The sequence below is a fragment of the Triturus cristatus genome, chromosome 1_1 (genome assembly GCF_964204655.1).
Source record: "Triturus cristatus chromosome 1_1, aTriCri1.1, whole genome shotgun sequence".
NCBI lineage: Eukaryota > Metazoa > Chordata > Amphibia > Caudata > Salamandridae > Triturus > Triturus cristatus.
In genome coordinates, this window is record NC_140579.1 from 1,278,450,322 (window position 1) to 1,278,464,433 (window position 14,112).

Genomic DNA, 14,112 nt, shown 5'->3' on the forward strand with positions numbered 1-14,112 from the left:
CATTCCTCTGGTCCCCAACTGCAGTCTCAGAATGAGACCTCTGCAAGAGGAACTCAACACACAGTGGCTACAAGTTTTGGGATCCTTCGACGATCTCATCCACATCACTCATCAAATAAGGGACGCTCTACGATGGTGGACTTACAAGAAAAATTTAGCAGCAGCTGCTCATTCCTAATAGAAGCTCCAAGCTTCGGCATCACCACAGATCCCTCCCTAGAAGGATGGGGAGCTCACCTGCAAGGACTGACGGTAAGCGAAAGATGGGATGCTCAGTAACGAACTTGGCATATCAACCTCTTGGAATTGCTGCCGATCTTCCTAGCCCTAAAATCTTTTCACACCATCATCAGTGTTGAGCCGGTCGGACAACACAACAAGTATGCACTACTTGAACAAACAAGGAGGGACAAGATCCGCATTATTGTCTCAGCAAGCCGAGGAGATTTGGGATTGGGCGATCAAACATCGGATAAGTCTGACAGCAATCCATGTCCCGGGAGTTTCCAACGTTCTCGCGGATTCCCTCATCGACAACTTCCAATCACAAGTGGGAGCTCCATCAACCAACCTTGACTCGTGTTTTTCAGGAGTGGGGTCTGCCTGATCTGGATTTGTTTGCGACCAGTCTGAACCGCAAATGCCCATTACTGCAAGTTGGTTTCCTCACTAGGGATCGTGTGGGAATGCTTTTTTGATGAACTGGTCACGGATTTATGCCTACGCTTTTCCACCGATACCGTTGGTCCCCAGCGTTCTCCGGAAAATGAAGAAGGAGCCTTGTGGCCTAATACTCATAGCTCCCAGGTGGGCTCGCCAGTTCTGGTTCACCGAACTCCTTCTCTCCGAATGCGATCCCATTCAGTTGCGACCAATACCGAACCTTCTATCCATTGAGAACGGGCAGATCTGCCACTCGGATCCTGCATCCCTGCACTTAGCGGCCTGGCTCCTGAGCACTTTGAATTCGCTCACTTAGATATTCCTTCGGACTGTAGAGAAGTCTTGGCCAAAGCCAGAGCGCCCTCCACAATCAAGACATACAGGCTTAAATGGAAACAATTTTGTATTTGGTGCCATGACGCCAACGTTCATCCAATTCATACAAAACCGGAACAAATTTTCCCTTTCTTTTTGCATTTGGCAAGATCAGGCCTTTCGCATTCTACCCTTAAGTTATTTTTAGCGGCTATCTCCAGATTCCGACAGGATGGTTCCAACTCTCTTTACTCTTCTAGGATCATTCAGCAGTTCTTCAAGGGATTGTTTCGCATGTTTCCTCCCATTCGCCATCCACCTCCATCCTGGCATCTGAACGTTGTGCTCTCAACTCATGCGCCATCCTTTTGAACCTATTCGTAAGGCAGATTCAAAATTTCTCCCATGGAAAGTCTCTCTACTATTAGCCCTAACATCTGCTAGGCGGGTCAGTGACATTCAAGCCTTCACTATAAAACCGCCTTACCTTCAATTCACCAGAGATTCATTAGTGCTACGCACTAACCCCACTTTTATGCCTAAAGTACCTTCGGACTTCCGTCTCAACGAACCGATCATTTTGAAAACTTTTTTTCCTAATCCTCAATCACCTGCGAAAAAGGGCTTTACATACTCTTGATGTCAAGAGGGGTCTCAAATTTTATTTACAGAGGACATCTTCAAAACGGAAATCTGATCAGCTATTTGTAGTTTATGGAAAGATGCGTACAGGACACCCAATATCCAAACAGTCCATTGCTCGTTTGAATTTCTGCTGCAATTTTTCTGTCATCAGCACGCAGGCAGACCTTAACAGACAACTCTGAGAGCACACTCTACTAGAGCAATCTCTTCCTCTACCGCTTTCTTTGCTGGTGTGCCTATTCATCAAATCTGCAGAGCTGCTACGTGGTCCAGCAGGCACACCTTTACCAAGCACTACTGTTTGGAAGCTGCCCGCGATGCCAACACGTCTGTGGAGCAGGCGTTTCTCCGTAATCTTTTTAAATAAGGTGAGCCTCTGTTCTTCCCTCCTCCTCTTGCTATTTTCTGACATACAGATATTCTATGATTGTTGGTGCATATATGCATAGATATGTATATATCTATATATGTGTATATATGTATAGAAATATCTATATTTGTGATTACATATTGCCTGTGATATGCATATGCTTATGTTTGTGATGATAATATCACTAGTGTTGTTCTCCAGTATTGGGGGTGTCTTTCATAGATTCACATGCTTGAATATTCCCCGTCGTCGGAGTGGGAGTCCCACGGTAAATAAAATAGCAATATATATATATATATATATATATATATATATATATATATATATAGTCATAATATACCTAAATAATACCATAAATAGAGCTATGTAGGTGTAAAAAAACACCAAGAATGTACCTATATGAAATCTCCATAGGGATACATGGAGAGAGAAAAAAGACATTTGCAGTCTATCTCTGTCATTATCTTGGTCCAAACTACAGCCAATCAGGCGTCAGCACCTCTCCAGAACCTTCTCCTCAGAGTTCCTGACCTCAGATTTTCTACCGCACGTCGTGTGACAGGGAATCTCCCTGAGCTCTGCTCAGTTTTTGTCTGTCAGAATGTCTTCAAGTAAGAGATCTCTGTTTAGACCTTGTTCTTCGTGTGGAAAACTGCGTTTATTCTCTGAGGACCCACACAGTAAGTGCATTTACTGTTTGTACCCGGATCATGAGGTGGCAAAATGTAAGTTTTGTAGAACCTTTTCTACAAAAACTTTGAAGGACAGGGAAGGCCGTCTCTTATTGTGGCTACAGAGACTTAAAGATAAGGAGGATCCAGTTTCTGATATGGAAAGCCTTATTTCTGGCCGTTCCCAGACAGCCTCAAAGCGCAGTAGTGTACAGGAGTTGCCATCTCCTTTCCTGAAGAAAAAGAAAATGTCTTTGGCTCTTACATCTGCTGTTTCACCTACTGTTTTGTCACCTTCGAGACCTAGTTCTCAGGCTATTGAGGCGTCTACTTCCAAGTTTTCTGGAAAAATACTGGCAGCCTCGTCGACGATGCTTCCGACGAAATTGGCAGTGACCGGCTCGCCGACGTTGACTCTGACGACAACATCAGCAGCGTCTTCGTCGATGATTGTCCCGTCGACGTTAGCCTCGTCGACGGTAACCATCAGTACCACAAGGTCGGTGACTTCTATATTACCCATTACATCGTCGTCGACGAGGAAAGAAAAGGTTCCGTCGACGAAGACTTAGTCGTCGACGAAGGGTGTGAGATAGACTTCGTCGTCGAACTCGTCGACGGCTATTCCGTCGACGAAGAAGATTCCGAAGGCTTCGTCGACGACAGCTCCGTCGACGACGGCTTCGTCGGCGACGGCTCCGTCGACGATGGGTTTGTCGGCGCAAATTTCGTCGACGATAGTTCCGTCGACCACCGTTCCACCGACAGTAGCTCCGTCGACGAGGCCCTCTCCGAAAACGTCCTCGGTGAATACCATGCAGCCGTCGACGGCAATTTCATCAGTAAGGATAAAGGTGAGCAGATTATCATCTGCTCAAAAGTCATTGAGACAGCAGCTGCCTCCCGCGACTTCAGCACCGGTTTCATCTTTCGCTGTGGTCCCCTTGATGCCATTGCCACCTACTACTGGCCTAGATAGGCAAGACGAGATTATTCCTGTAGAGGAGTCGCAGCTTCCGTCACCATTATTTGCGACAGATTCTGAACAGGAGTCCGAGGAAGGTTTACCTGACCCTTTTGGTACGGCGCAAAGCCCATCTGACTTAATAATTAAATGCCAGGATGACTGTAGTGAGGATGAAGATCCAGTTTACAGGCAGCAGGTTCCTGCGCAACTTTCAACGGCGACTCTGCCATTGTCACTCATAGCTAATCTCCAACGCATGTTGGACGATTATAACCAACGTTTTCCTCTGTCGCCGCAACATCCTGGGGTTCCGTCAACGCCTGTGGTTCTGACAAATATAACTCCGGGGCCGATTGGAAATCCTTCACCCCTGATGCCGTCAGCACCACCAAGACAGCCTTCAACGAGGTTTTTACCTCATCATGAGTTTGTGGAGGAGGTCCCTCAAGAAAGAGAAGAGGGTGAAATCCCAGATGATGATGGTGATGTTGATAACGATGACGATATGGTGGAGTGGGACGAGTACCAAGCACAAACACCATCCCCCTCTCAAGTGGTATCTGGTGACTCACCTCCAGTGGACATAGCGACTTTTCACCAACTAATGGAAAGGGCGACACAACGTTTTAGGCTGACAACGGAGTGCAGAGAGGAAGATTGTTTCCTTTATGATTTCAAGAGTCAACCTTTAAAACAAACGCATACTATTCCCATTGTGGATTTCATTTGGGAAGAAGGCAAGAAGTTGATGAAAACACCCAATACCTTGCCAGCACAGGTGCCTCGATTAGAAAAGAAGTATAAGGCGCCACTAGGAACCCCAGCATGCCTCACAGGTCAGTCAAGACCTGAGTCCGTCATTATGCAGGCAGCGCAACGTAGGGCGAAAAATCCTGCATCTACTGTCACTGCACCACCGGACCGTGACGGACGTAGAATGGATGCCATAGGGCGTAAGTTTTCTTCAATGGCCTCTACTGTGGTTAGAGCAGCTAATGCCTTGGCCATTTTGGGTCGTTATGACCGACAAGTGTGGGCTGACATTTCGACTTTGGTTCAAGAACTGCCGGAGCCATCTAAGGGCGAAGCAATGAAGTTGCTCCAAGAGGGAGCAGCTACTTCGGCGGAAATTATTGATTGTGCAGTGGACATCGCATGCACGGGTTTCCGTCAGCTTGCTGGAGCGGCTGTTCTGCGCAGGCAGGGGTGGTTACGATCGACCTCCTTTCGGCAGGAGGTGCAGTCCATGATTTTAAACATGGCTTATGACGGGGAGGCGTTATTTGGAAATCACGTCGATTAAGCGCTCCAGTCTATAAAGAAGGATACTGAGACGGCTAAATCTCTCGGAAATTTACATTTTCGAAGGCAAAATTTTCGTGGTGCACGCGGACGCGGCACCTCCTCAAATTTTCGAAGGGGAAATAATCAATATAGACCCAATAATCAAGGATCGAACCGCTATTTATAGCCAGCACCAACAATCATCCTGACAGCAGGCCTCCAAGTCGTATAGAGGGAAATCCTCATACAGAGGAAACGCGTCAAAAAGACAATGACTCTTACCAGACAAGCAAAGTTGGAGGTCGAATCTCTCTGTTCTTTTCCCAATGGTCCTCAATTACAAAGGACCGTTGGGTTTTGGACATTGTGAAAAAGGGGCACGCTTTAGAGTTCACGAAATTCCCTCCGTCCACACCACCCACCGGACCACCACCAGCTCACATCAAGGAACTTTTACATCAAGTTCGACTTCTAAGGCAAAAAGGAGCTATAGAGTTGGTACCAATATCTCAACGGGGGAAAGGATTTTATTCCCGGTTCTTTCTTATCACAAAGAAGAACGGAGAATGGAGGCCCATCCTCGATCTGAGGGCGCTCAACAAATATATAAAGAGCCAATCCTTTCGTATGATGACGCTAGTAGAGATCTTGAGTTTACTCTCGCAGGGAGATTTCATGGCAACGATAGATCTCCAGGATGCCTATTTTCATATCCCTATATTACAACGTCATCGGAAGTTCCTGCGTTTTCGAGTGGGTCAACACTATTTCCAATTCAAAGTGTTACCGTTTGGTCTGCGCTCGGCCCCTCGAGTGTTTACAAAGGTACTAGCTCCAGTGATAGCGTTTCTGCTACTCCAAGGTGTGCAAATATTTCCATACCTAGACGACTGTCTACTAAAATCACAGTCAAGCGCTCGCCTACGACAACACACGCTTCTATGCCAGGAGATGTTTCGCTCATTAGGTCTCTCCATAAATGCAGCGAAATCCCAGCTTCATCCTTCGCAACAAAAGGACTTTCTGGGAGCCACTCTGGAAACGGTATCAGCCAAAGCATTTCTATCCCAGGAACGTCTACAAAAGATGTTACGGCTGGTGACTTTGATCAGGTCAAAAAAGTCAGTTTCTGTAAGACTGTTGAAATCATTTCTGGGGATGGCATCATCGTCCATTGATTCCTCACTGCAGGCTAAGGACACGTCCTATCCAGGAAGCACTGGATGCTCAATGGCGTCAAGTGTCGGGATCTTTCAACGACATGGTATGTGTCACAGATCAAATGAGGTCAGCACTCGAATGGTGGACAATACCAGCCAACTTAGCAGAAGGCACTTCATTTCTGTCGGTGACGCCGGACAGGACAATCACGACAGACGCCTCATTAGAGGGAGGGGGCGCTCATTTGGAAGATCTTTCTGTAAAAGGAAGATGGTCAACACATCAAAGAACTTGGCACATCAACAGGTTGGAGCTTATGGCGATTTGTCTGGCTCTAAAATCATTTCTACCCTTAATCCAAGGAGAATCAGTGCTAATACAGACAGACAACACAACCTGTATGCACTATGTGAACAAACAGGGCGGAACAAAATCCCCGAGTCTGTCCAGGTTAGCTCAATCAATTTGGGACTGGTCTCTCAGTCATCGCATCATGATTACAGCAGTTCATCTACCAGGAATATCCAATGTCCTAGCGGATTCCCTGAGCAGGTCCTCCTCATCGACCCACGAATGGGAATTACACCAACCAACTCTAGAGAGGATATTCCAACAATGGGGTCGTCCACGGCTGGATCTCTTTGCTACGCCGGAGAACCGAAAATGCCGAGATTATGCAAGCTGGCATCCCCACAAAGGGTCACAGGGAAATGCCCTTTTGATGAACTGGTGCAATCTATTTGCGTACGCCTTTCCTCCAATTCCCCTCATACCTCGGGTCCTTTGGAAGATGAAGAGACAACCTTGACACCTGATTCTAATAGCCCCACGTTGGCCCCGACAGGCATGGTTCTCAGAACTGCTCCTGCTGTCCCAATGCCAACCAATCCTCCTGCAGTCTCGGACAGATCTGCTCACGATGAGCGAAGGGAGAATTTGTCATCCGAATCCTTCCTCACTGAGTTTATCGGCATGGAACCTGAACACCATGAGTTCGCCCATCTAGACATCCCGCAGGATTGTAGGGACATTTTGGCCCAGGCAAGAGCACCCTCTACAGTCAAGACGTACAAGTTGAAATGGAAAAGATTCTGCCACTGGTGTGCTTCTAACGGAATCCACCCAATACATTCCACGGCACACCAATTACTACCTTTCTTCTTGCACTTGGCTAGTTCCGGACTATCGCATGCAACTTTACGGGTTTTCCGACAGGATGGCTCAAATTCCCTTTGTTCCTCAAGAATAATCCGCCAATTCTTTAAAGGCTTATTCCGAACATTTCCGCCAGTTCGGCGTCCTCCTCCGTTGTGGCATCTTAACATTGTGTTAGCGCAATTGAGGAGACCACCGTTCGAGCCCATTCACAAGGCCGACTTAAAACATTTAACTTGGAAGGTGGCCCTACTTCTGGCACTAACGTCTTCACGTCGTGTCAGTGACATCCATGCTTTTACCATCAAACCTCCTTTCTTGCAGTTCAAACCGGATGCTGTAGTGTTGCGTACCAATCCATCATTCCTACCCAAGGTGCCTTCTGATTTTCATATTAACGAGCCAGTCATATTAAAGACTTTCTTTGCTAATCCTCAGACACCTGCGGAGCAAAGGTTGCATTCTTTGGATGTGAAACGATGTTTTAAGTTCTACATCAGCAGGACAGCTTCGTTTCGAAAATCCGATCAGCTTTTTATAGCATATGGACGTTGTCATAAAGGACGTCAGGTTACTAAATCGACGATTGCACGCTGGATTTCGACGGCTATTGTCTTCTGCCATCAAAAGGCAAACAAACCACTGCAGTCTTCAGTGAGAGCACACTCCACTAGGGCAGTAGCATCATCTACCGCCTTATTTGCTGGAGTACCTTTGCAACACATCTGCAGAGCAGCTACGTGGTCGACCAGACACACGTTTACTAAGCACTACTGCTTGGCGGCTTTAAGCGAGGAGGATGCTGCAGTGGGACAGGCAGTGCTGCGCAATCTTTTTAAATAAGGTGAGCCTCTTCCTCCCACCTCCATATTGTTTCCATTTACTGTTCAATATTATTCATAGCATTTATATACATGCTGTATGTCAACAGATATATATATATATATGTGATGTTTTTATAAGAAGGTTATGATCATTGCGATCTCATGTTGATGTCATTATGGAAACAATAATATGGTTACTGCTTTCTATTCATATTCAAGCATGTGAATCTATGAAAGACACCCCAATACTGGAGAAGAACAATTGTTACTTACCTGTAAACAGGTGGTTCTCCAGTATTGGTGTCTTTCATTGATTCACATGCGACCCTCCCTCCTCCCGTCAGAGGCTTTTTTCCTCCTCATAAACTATGCATACACTTTGGTGCTACGAAAATCTGAGGTCAGGAACTCTGAGGAGAAGGTTCTGGAGAGGTGCTGACGCCCGATTGGCTGTAGTTTGGACCAGGATAATGACAGAGATAGACTGCAAATGTCTTTTTTCTCTCTCCATGTATCCCTATGGAGATTTCATATAGGTACATTCTTGGTGTTTTTTTACACCTACATAGCTCTATTTATGGTATTATTTAGGTATATTAGGACTATATATATTGCTATTTTATTTACCGTGGGACTCCCACTCCGACGACGGGGAATATTCAAGCATGTGAATCTATGAAAGACACCAATACTGGAGAACCACCTGTTTACAGGTAAGTAACAATTGTTCTTATGGAGTTACTGCTCCCTACTCCGATTCAGGCATGTGAATCTATGAAAGATACCCCAATACTGGAGAAGAATAAAAGTTACTTACCTGTAATCTGTGGTTCTCCAGTATTGGTATCTTTCATAGATTAACATGCAACCCACCCACCTCCCCTCAGAGGCTCTTCTCTGCTCTGTTAACTCTGGATCACACTTGTGCTAGAAAATCTGAGAGCCTGAGCCTCTGAGGAGAACATTCTGGGTGGTGCTGTTGCCTGATTGGCTGTAGTTTGGACTATATATAATGACTTGGACGAGTCATGAAAGTGGAGGAATTTTTCCTTTTGACTTCTGGCTACTTTACTTCCTGGTTCTAGGTTACCCATGATATGGTTTCTATATGCATATATATTGCTATTTTTATGTACCGTGGGACTTTCACTCCGACGACGGGGAATGTTTCAGGCATGTGAATCAATGAAAGATACCAATACTGGAGAACCACAGATTACAGGTAAATAACTTTTGTTCTTGTGTGTAAGTCGCCCTGCGCCTCACTGAGTTGTTTACTTTGTGGTACATGTTCATCTTTCGTGTTGGTTTCACCCTTGTTGTCTGTTTTTGGCCTCTGGTCTTTTTTCTTTGGGTGTGGTCCACCCTTCTCTACATTTTGAATTTGTTTATTAGGAAGAATGGGAATATTGCTTGTTTTTGATTTTATCTTACTTGTCAATATTTTTCCTTCCTTCAGATTATGTAGTGTTCTTACTCGTGTGAAGTAGTATTTAGCTTTGTTTCCCACAGTTAGAACTTTTCTTCTTTTGTACATTTTCTTGTTTCTAGTTATTTCCATGTTTTCGCACACTTTGTTTTCTTTTAAAAGGAAGGGGCTAATGTTATATCCTCTTAAAGGTCATTGAAGGTAATCCAGCCTAGCTGTCTCCTAGCTGTTCAGCCAGAGTGAGAGATGGTGACGCAATGTTGGTGTGACTGTGATGAATGGAATGCCTGGGTGGGGGACAGTTGGTTGGAGATGGGCTGAGCAGCAGGGAGGCTGCTCCTGGTGGGGCTAGTGTAAGGGCTGGAATAAGGGCTGACAACAGGAATATGGACTGATGTTCTTATTTACCTGCAACCAATAAAGAAGTCTACTTAACTCAACCTGGCTACCTGTGTCTATCTGTGTGAGGACACAACATTATTTTTAATGTTGTACTGAAGTTAGCTAAAAAGTTGATGGATGCAGCCACTGGAAATTACTCGGACCACATCCCACCCAATTGTTAAATTTGCACATCATGCCACCTCAGTTTGGACCCATCCGTATGCAGATGAGTCTTGATCATGTCCAACAAGAACAGTCTAGCTCGAACCGCTAGGCCAGGTCCTCACTGAAACTAGCACAAGCAACCTAAGATCGGGTTTGCCCTAGTTAGGGCTCATCAGCCAGGTACAGTTTGGTTCCAGGGACACAGTGTGCATGGGACCCATGTTTGGGCATACCCTCCCCACTTAGGGAAACACGCTAAAGTATACAAGAAAGTGATGGATGAAATGCTTGAATTAATCTCAGCCGCTAATAATTACTAATGCCACTTCCCAGTCCATTGTTATTTTTAACACCTGACCACCTCAATTTTTGTATACTTTAGTACTGAAGTTGCAATCTAATGTCCCAGCCCTTGATAACTTCCACTGGTCTGTTGTCCAGCATCTCCAGCCTCCTTGTGTCTGCTATTTCTCCCGAATCCTCACACACCTTGACACCCCTATGGTATCACTGAAAGCATTATACATACTATTCCACGTACCAGAAGGACCTGAAAAAGTTCAACCACTTTGTCCCATCAATGAAAAGACAACATTGGCTTGTCCTCCAAGCCTGCACCGTTCTCAAGACAATATGCATCACATACAAGGCCTGCCAAAATTGCCCTCTTGCACACCTGGAGGAGAAAAGTTGAACAGAGCTGCACCAAGAGCCATGACATTCCTAGGCTGGAGATGAAGAAATACAACAAGGAAAGACCAAGTGGCAGGTCTTCTTCATCTACACCCCAGGGATCTGGAACAGCACCCCAATTGATGTCACAATTGCTTTGAAGAATCAGCAATTCACAAAGACAATGAAAAAGCATGTCCTCTAAGAGCACTACCAACATAAATTCACTTGTTTCTTGCGGCATTTTTAATTATGTTGAATTGTAGATTTGTTCACTATTACTGTTTCTCACATAAGTTTGCATTAGCAAAAACAACTATGGACATAGAGATATGTACATACAGAAAATGGTCAACTGTTGCACCGATAAACTAAAACAATTTCCATACCATTCTCCTTCTTGTTGTCTAAACGACAAGATATGTACCTGTGTAATAGCCAAGGTACACATAGGCCCTGATCACAAGTGGGCTGGATTAATTGGAATTATATGGTGTGCAAAGTCTCTAACACTCGGAAATTATTGCATGCGATTAAAGTTTCTATCTCCTCAACGTTCCTCAGGTACACATTGGCAGGTTAAATGCTTGGTAAATACCAGGACGTGGATTTTGTTGCGGAAAGCACAAACATCTGCATGTTGTGCCCCATTTTGAACAGCTACACTCATAACAGTCATAATTATTGCACCCAATAAATGAAAAACTCCAAGGTATTGGATTTTTTCTTGTACATGAATTACCTACTCTTCCAGGGCAATCTTTATCGGGCGATAACCTCATGGATTAAATATTGCATAAAGAAAAATCAGACCAACAACTTCAAGGGCTAGTAGCATTATTTTCTGTTGGAGTCCTTGGCAGTGTGTTTCTGATAACACGCCAGTATCAGATTGTAAAATGGGCTGAAGTAAGTCCTTAAAGAATTCTGAGCGATATCTGCTGTAAGTGAAAGCAAAAACAGACTTGTTTCATATTATAATGCTCACTGTGTTCAGACATGCATGTAAATTGAATGTCCAGAGAAATTAAGTTACTTTCCTGCAAATATAGTTCTAGAGCATTAATTTCATTTATCTATTCCCATGCAACCCATGACCTTTTCCAAAGAAATAAATGTTCTTGAGCTCCTCCTCCTCCTCCAATTTACACTTTGTAGCCCGAAACACTGAAGCTGTAACCTGTATCCAACTACAGAAGTAGGCTGGTGCGCTCGTGCCCCTCCCATACCTCATCCGCAATACTCTAACTTTTGCCTGCACCTCATGCATCAACCATTTCCGCTAACTGAAATTGCGCACCTAAATAAGGGCCGGACTGGGAACAGAAACAGGCCCTGGCAAAGGATCAATCCCCCCCCCCCCCCCACGTGAGGGGGAGTGCAGCCGAGCAGTTTTCGATGGTCTGTTTGACGATTTTGGCGATCCCCAAGGGCCCCCCCAGGAGCCCAAAACCGGCCCCCACCCTAACGGCCTACTGGGAAAACGCCCGGTGCCCGTTATGACCAGTCCTGCCCTTCATCAGTAGTCTGTATTGGTATATACTCGTCGACTCAACCACAGTCAACAAATTAACAGGGAGAGGGTAACCATGGGTGATCCATTGTTCGGCTCTGGCTCTAAAAGCTCGTTCACAAGCCAAGCCGAGCCTTGGCAATATTTGGCATGAAAATCATCCAACAAATATCATGTTAGAACATGGTACGGGGACTTCAAAATTAAAAAAAAGTGTATTTCCTTTGTTGATCAGATTATAGTTCTGCTTCGAGAAGTATTTATTAAAAGTGTCATTTTATAAAACATTCACTGAGAGGTATTCCTGCGCTCTTCCTAATGACAATTCTATTAGTGAACTAAGAAACAAGTAATTTGTCATGTGTGCCCTGTGTGTGTCCTTCATTCTTATACATGCGGCACAACAGTTTTTTCTATGAAATCAGATACCCAATTTCAGGATGTGTGCTTCAAGAGGTATTTTAAATGTGCTCTCATATGTGATAATGCACAAAAGAGGCTTGGTGAACTAAAGCATTGGCCTAGGATTGCACAATTTGGTCAGGCAGCAAGCGTGGATGGATCCCAGATTTTCCAGTTTCACACTATGCAATTCAGCCACTTAAAGGTATCTCTTTCTGACATCACAGGTTAAATGATGCTTAGTCCTTAATTCTTGGAGGGTGAAATTAGAGCGTGGGTGACATGCAGAACCCACATTCTGTGACAGTTTTTCATAGTGCGAACCTTGCTCAAGAACATAAGAGCTCTTCATAACAGACACAGCATAGTTATATATTTTTGTAGCACAGGGAAATGTCCCAGGATTTACAGGACGCTGAGCCAATGCCCGGATTTGAACCTTGTTCACCATATTACATAGTCAGTAGCGGCAGCCACTAGACCACATCGCCTACCGTGAAAGTTCTGCTCATATTGGGCTCAAGGTTCAGAGTAGGCCTCGAGCTGAGCCGGAGCTGCCCTTCTGGCTTGAAACTCCTCCACTAAGTCCAACTAAAACTATTATTGTTTCGAAACTAGTACAACCTTGAGAAACACAAGGTCTTTCCCTACCCCTAGCTCCCTAACCCCTTCGGTGCCCGCCCCTTTCCCCGCCCTGTGCCGGCCGTTACATTAGCGGGCGGGGTTTGTGACGAGCTGGACTCGTCATGGGCACAGCGCCACCGCAGCCCATGACGAGTCCAGCTCGTCACGGGCACCGAAGAGGTTAACTGAAGACCGTATAAGAGCATCGTCTGACACACTTGTACTGTGATTATCGACCTCTAATGTTACAAACCACTATCTAGGCACCTGTTTAAGTTGATGTGTTACTGTTTTGTTCCAATTGTGTGAACTAATTTTCTTCCTTCCCCGTTCCTTGTATATGCTGAATTCTTCATCACCCTGTTTCTATAACTCTAGTGGTGGACTGCTTTGGAGAATTGATGTAATTTCACAAATTATTATTGTTGTTTACTGTGTTAATTTCTAGCATATCTAAATCAATTAAAATATTCTGGAAAAATAAAAAGATGCTGAGCCCTGGTGAAATGCATACGATGACAGTTCTCTGCTCGGGGGTTGAAACTTAGAGCTAATCATGAGTGGAAATAGCATGATGATGCCGTTAATCTGAATGAGAAAGAAATCACCATATTGGATAACTTTCTTTTCGCATTTTCTGAGAATACTGTGTGGCAGAGAAAAATCCCAGACCAAACTAATAAAGTAAATGACACACCATCTACTCGGCAGTAGTATCTATGGATAAAGATTTTGTGTAGAACTTTGGATGCATTGCTGGGATTAAGCGGTCATTCCTTGAAAACTAGTGCTATTTCTTTTTGGTTACTAACAATCCCATGAAGGGATCAGACGCACTGTGGAAACACCAAAAAACCTTATTTAGTTT

General features: G+C 44.8%; 1 protein-coding gene across 4 annotated transcripts in view; it reads left to right on the top strand.

Annotated features, from left to right (window-relative positions):
* The window catches only part of LOC146871954 (microtubule-associated protein tau-like), a 1,902,682-nt gene that overhangs the window by 455,744 nt on the left and 1,432,826 nt on the right, over positions 1–14,112 (top strand). The gene's annotated exons all lie outside the window — the stretch shown is intronic.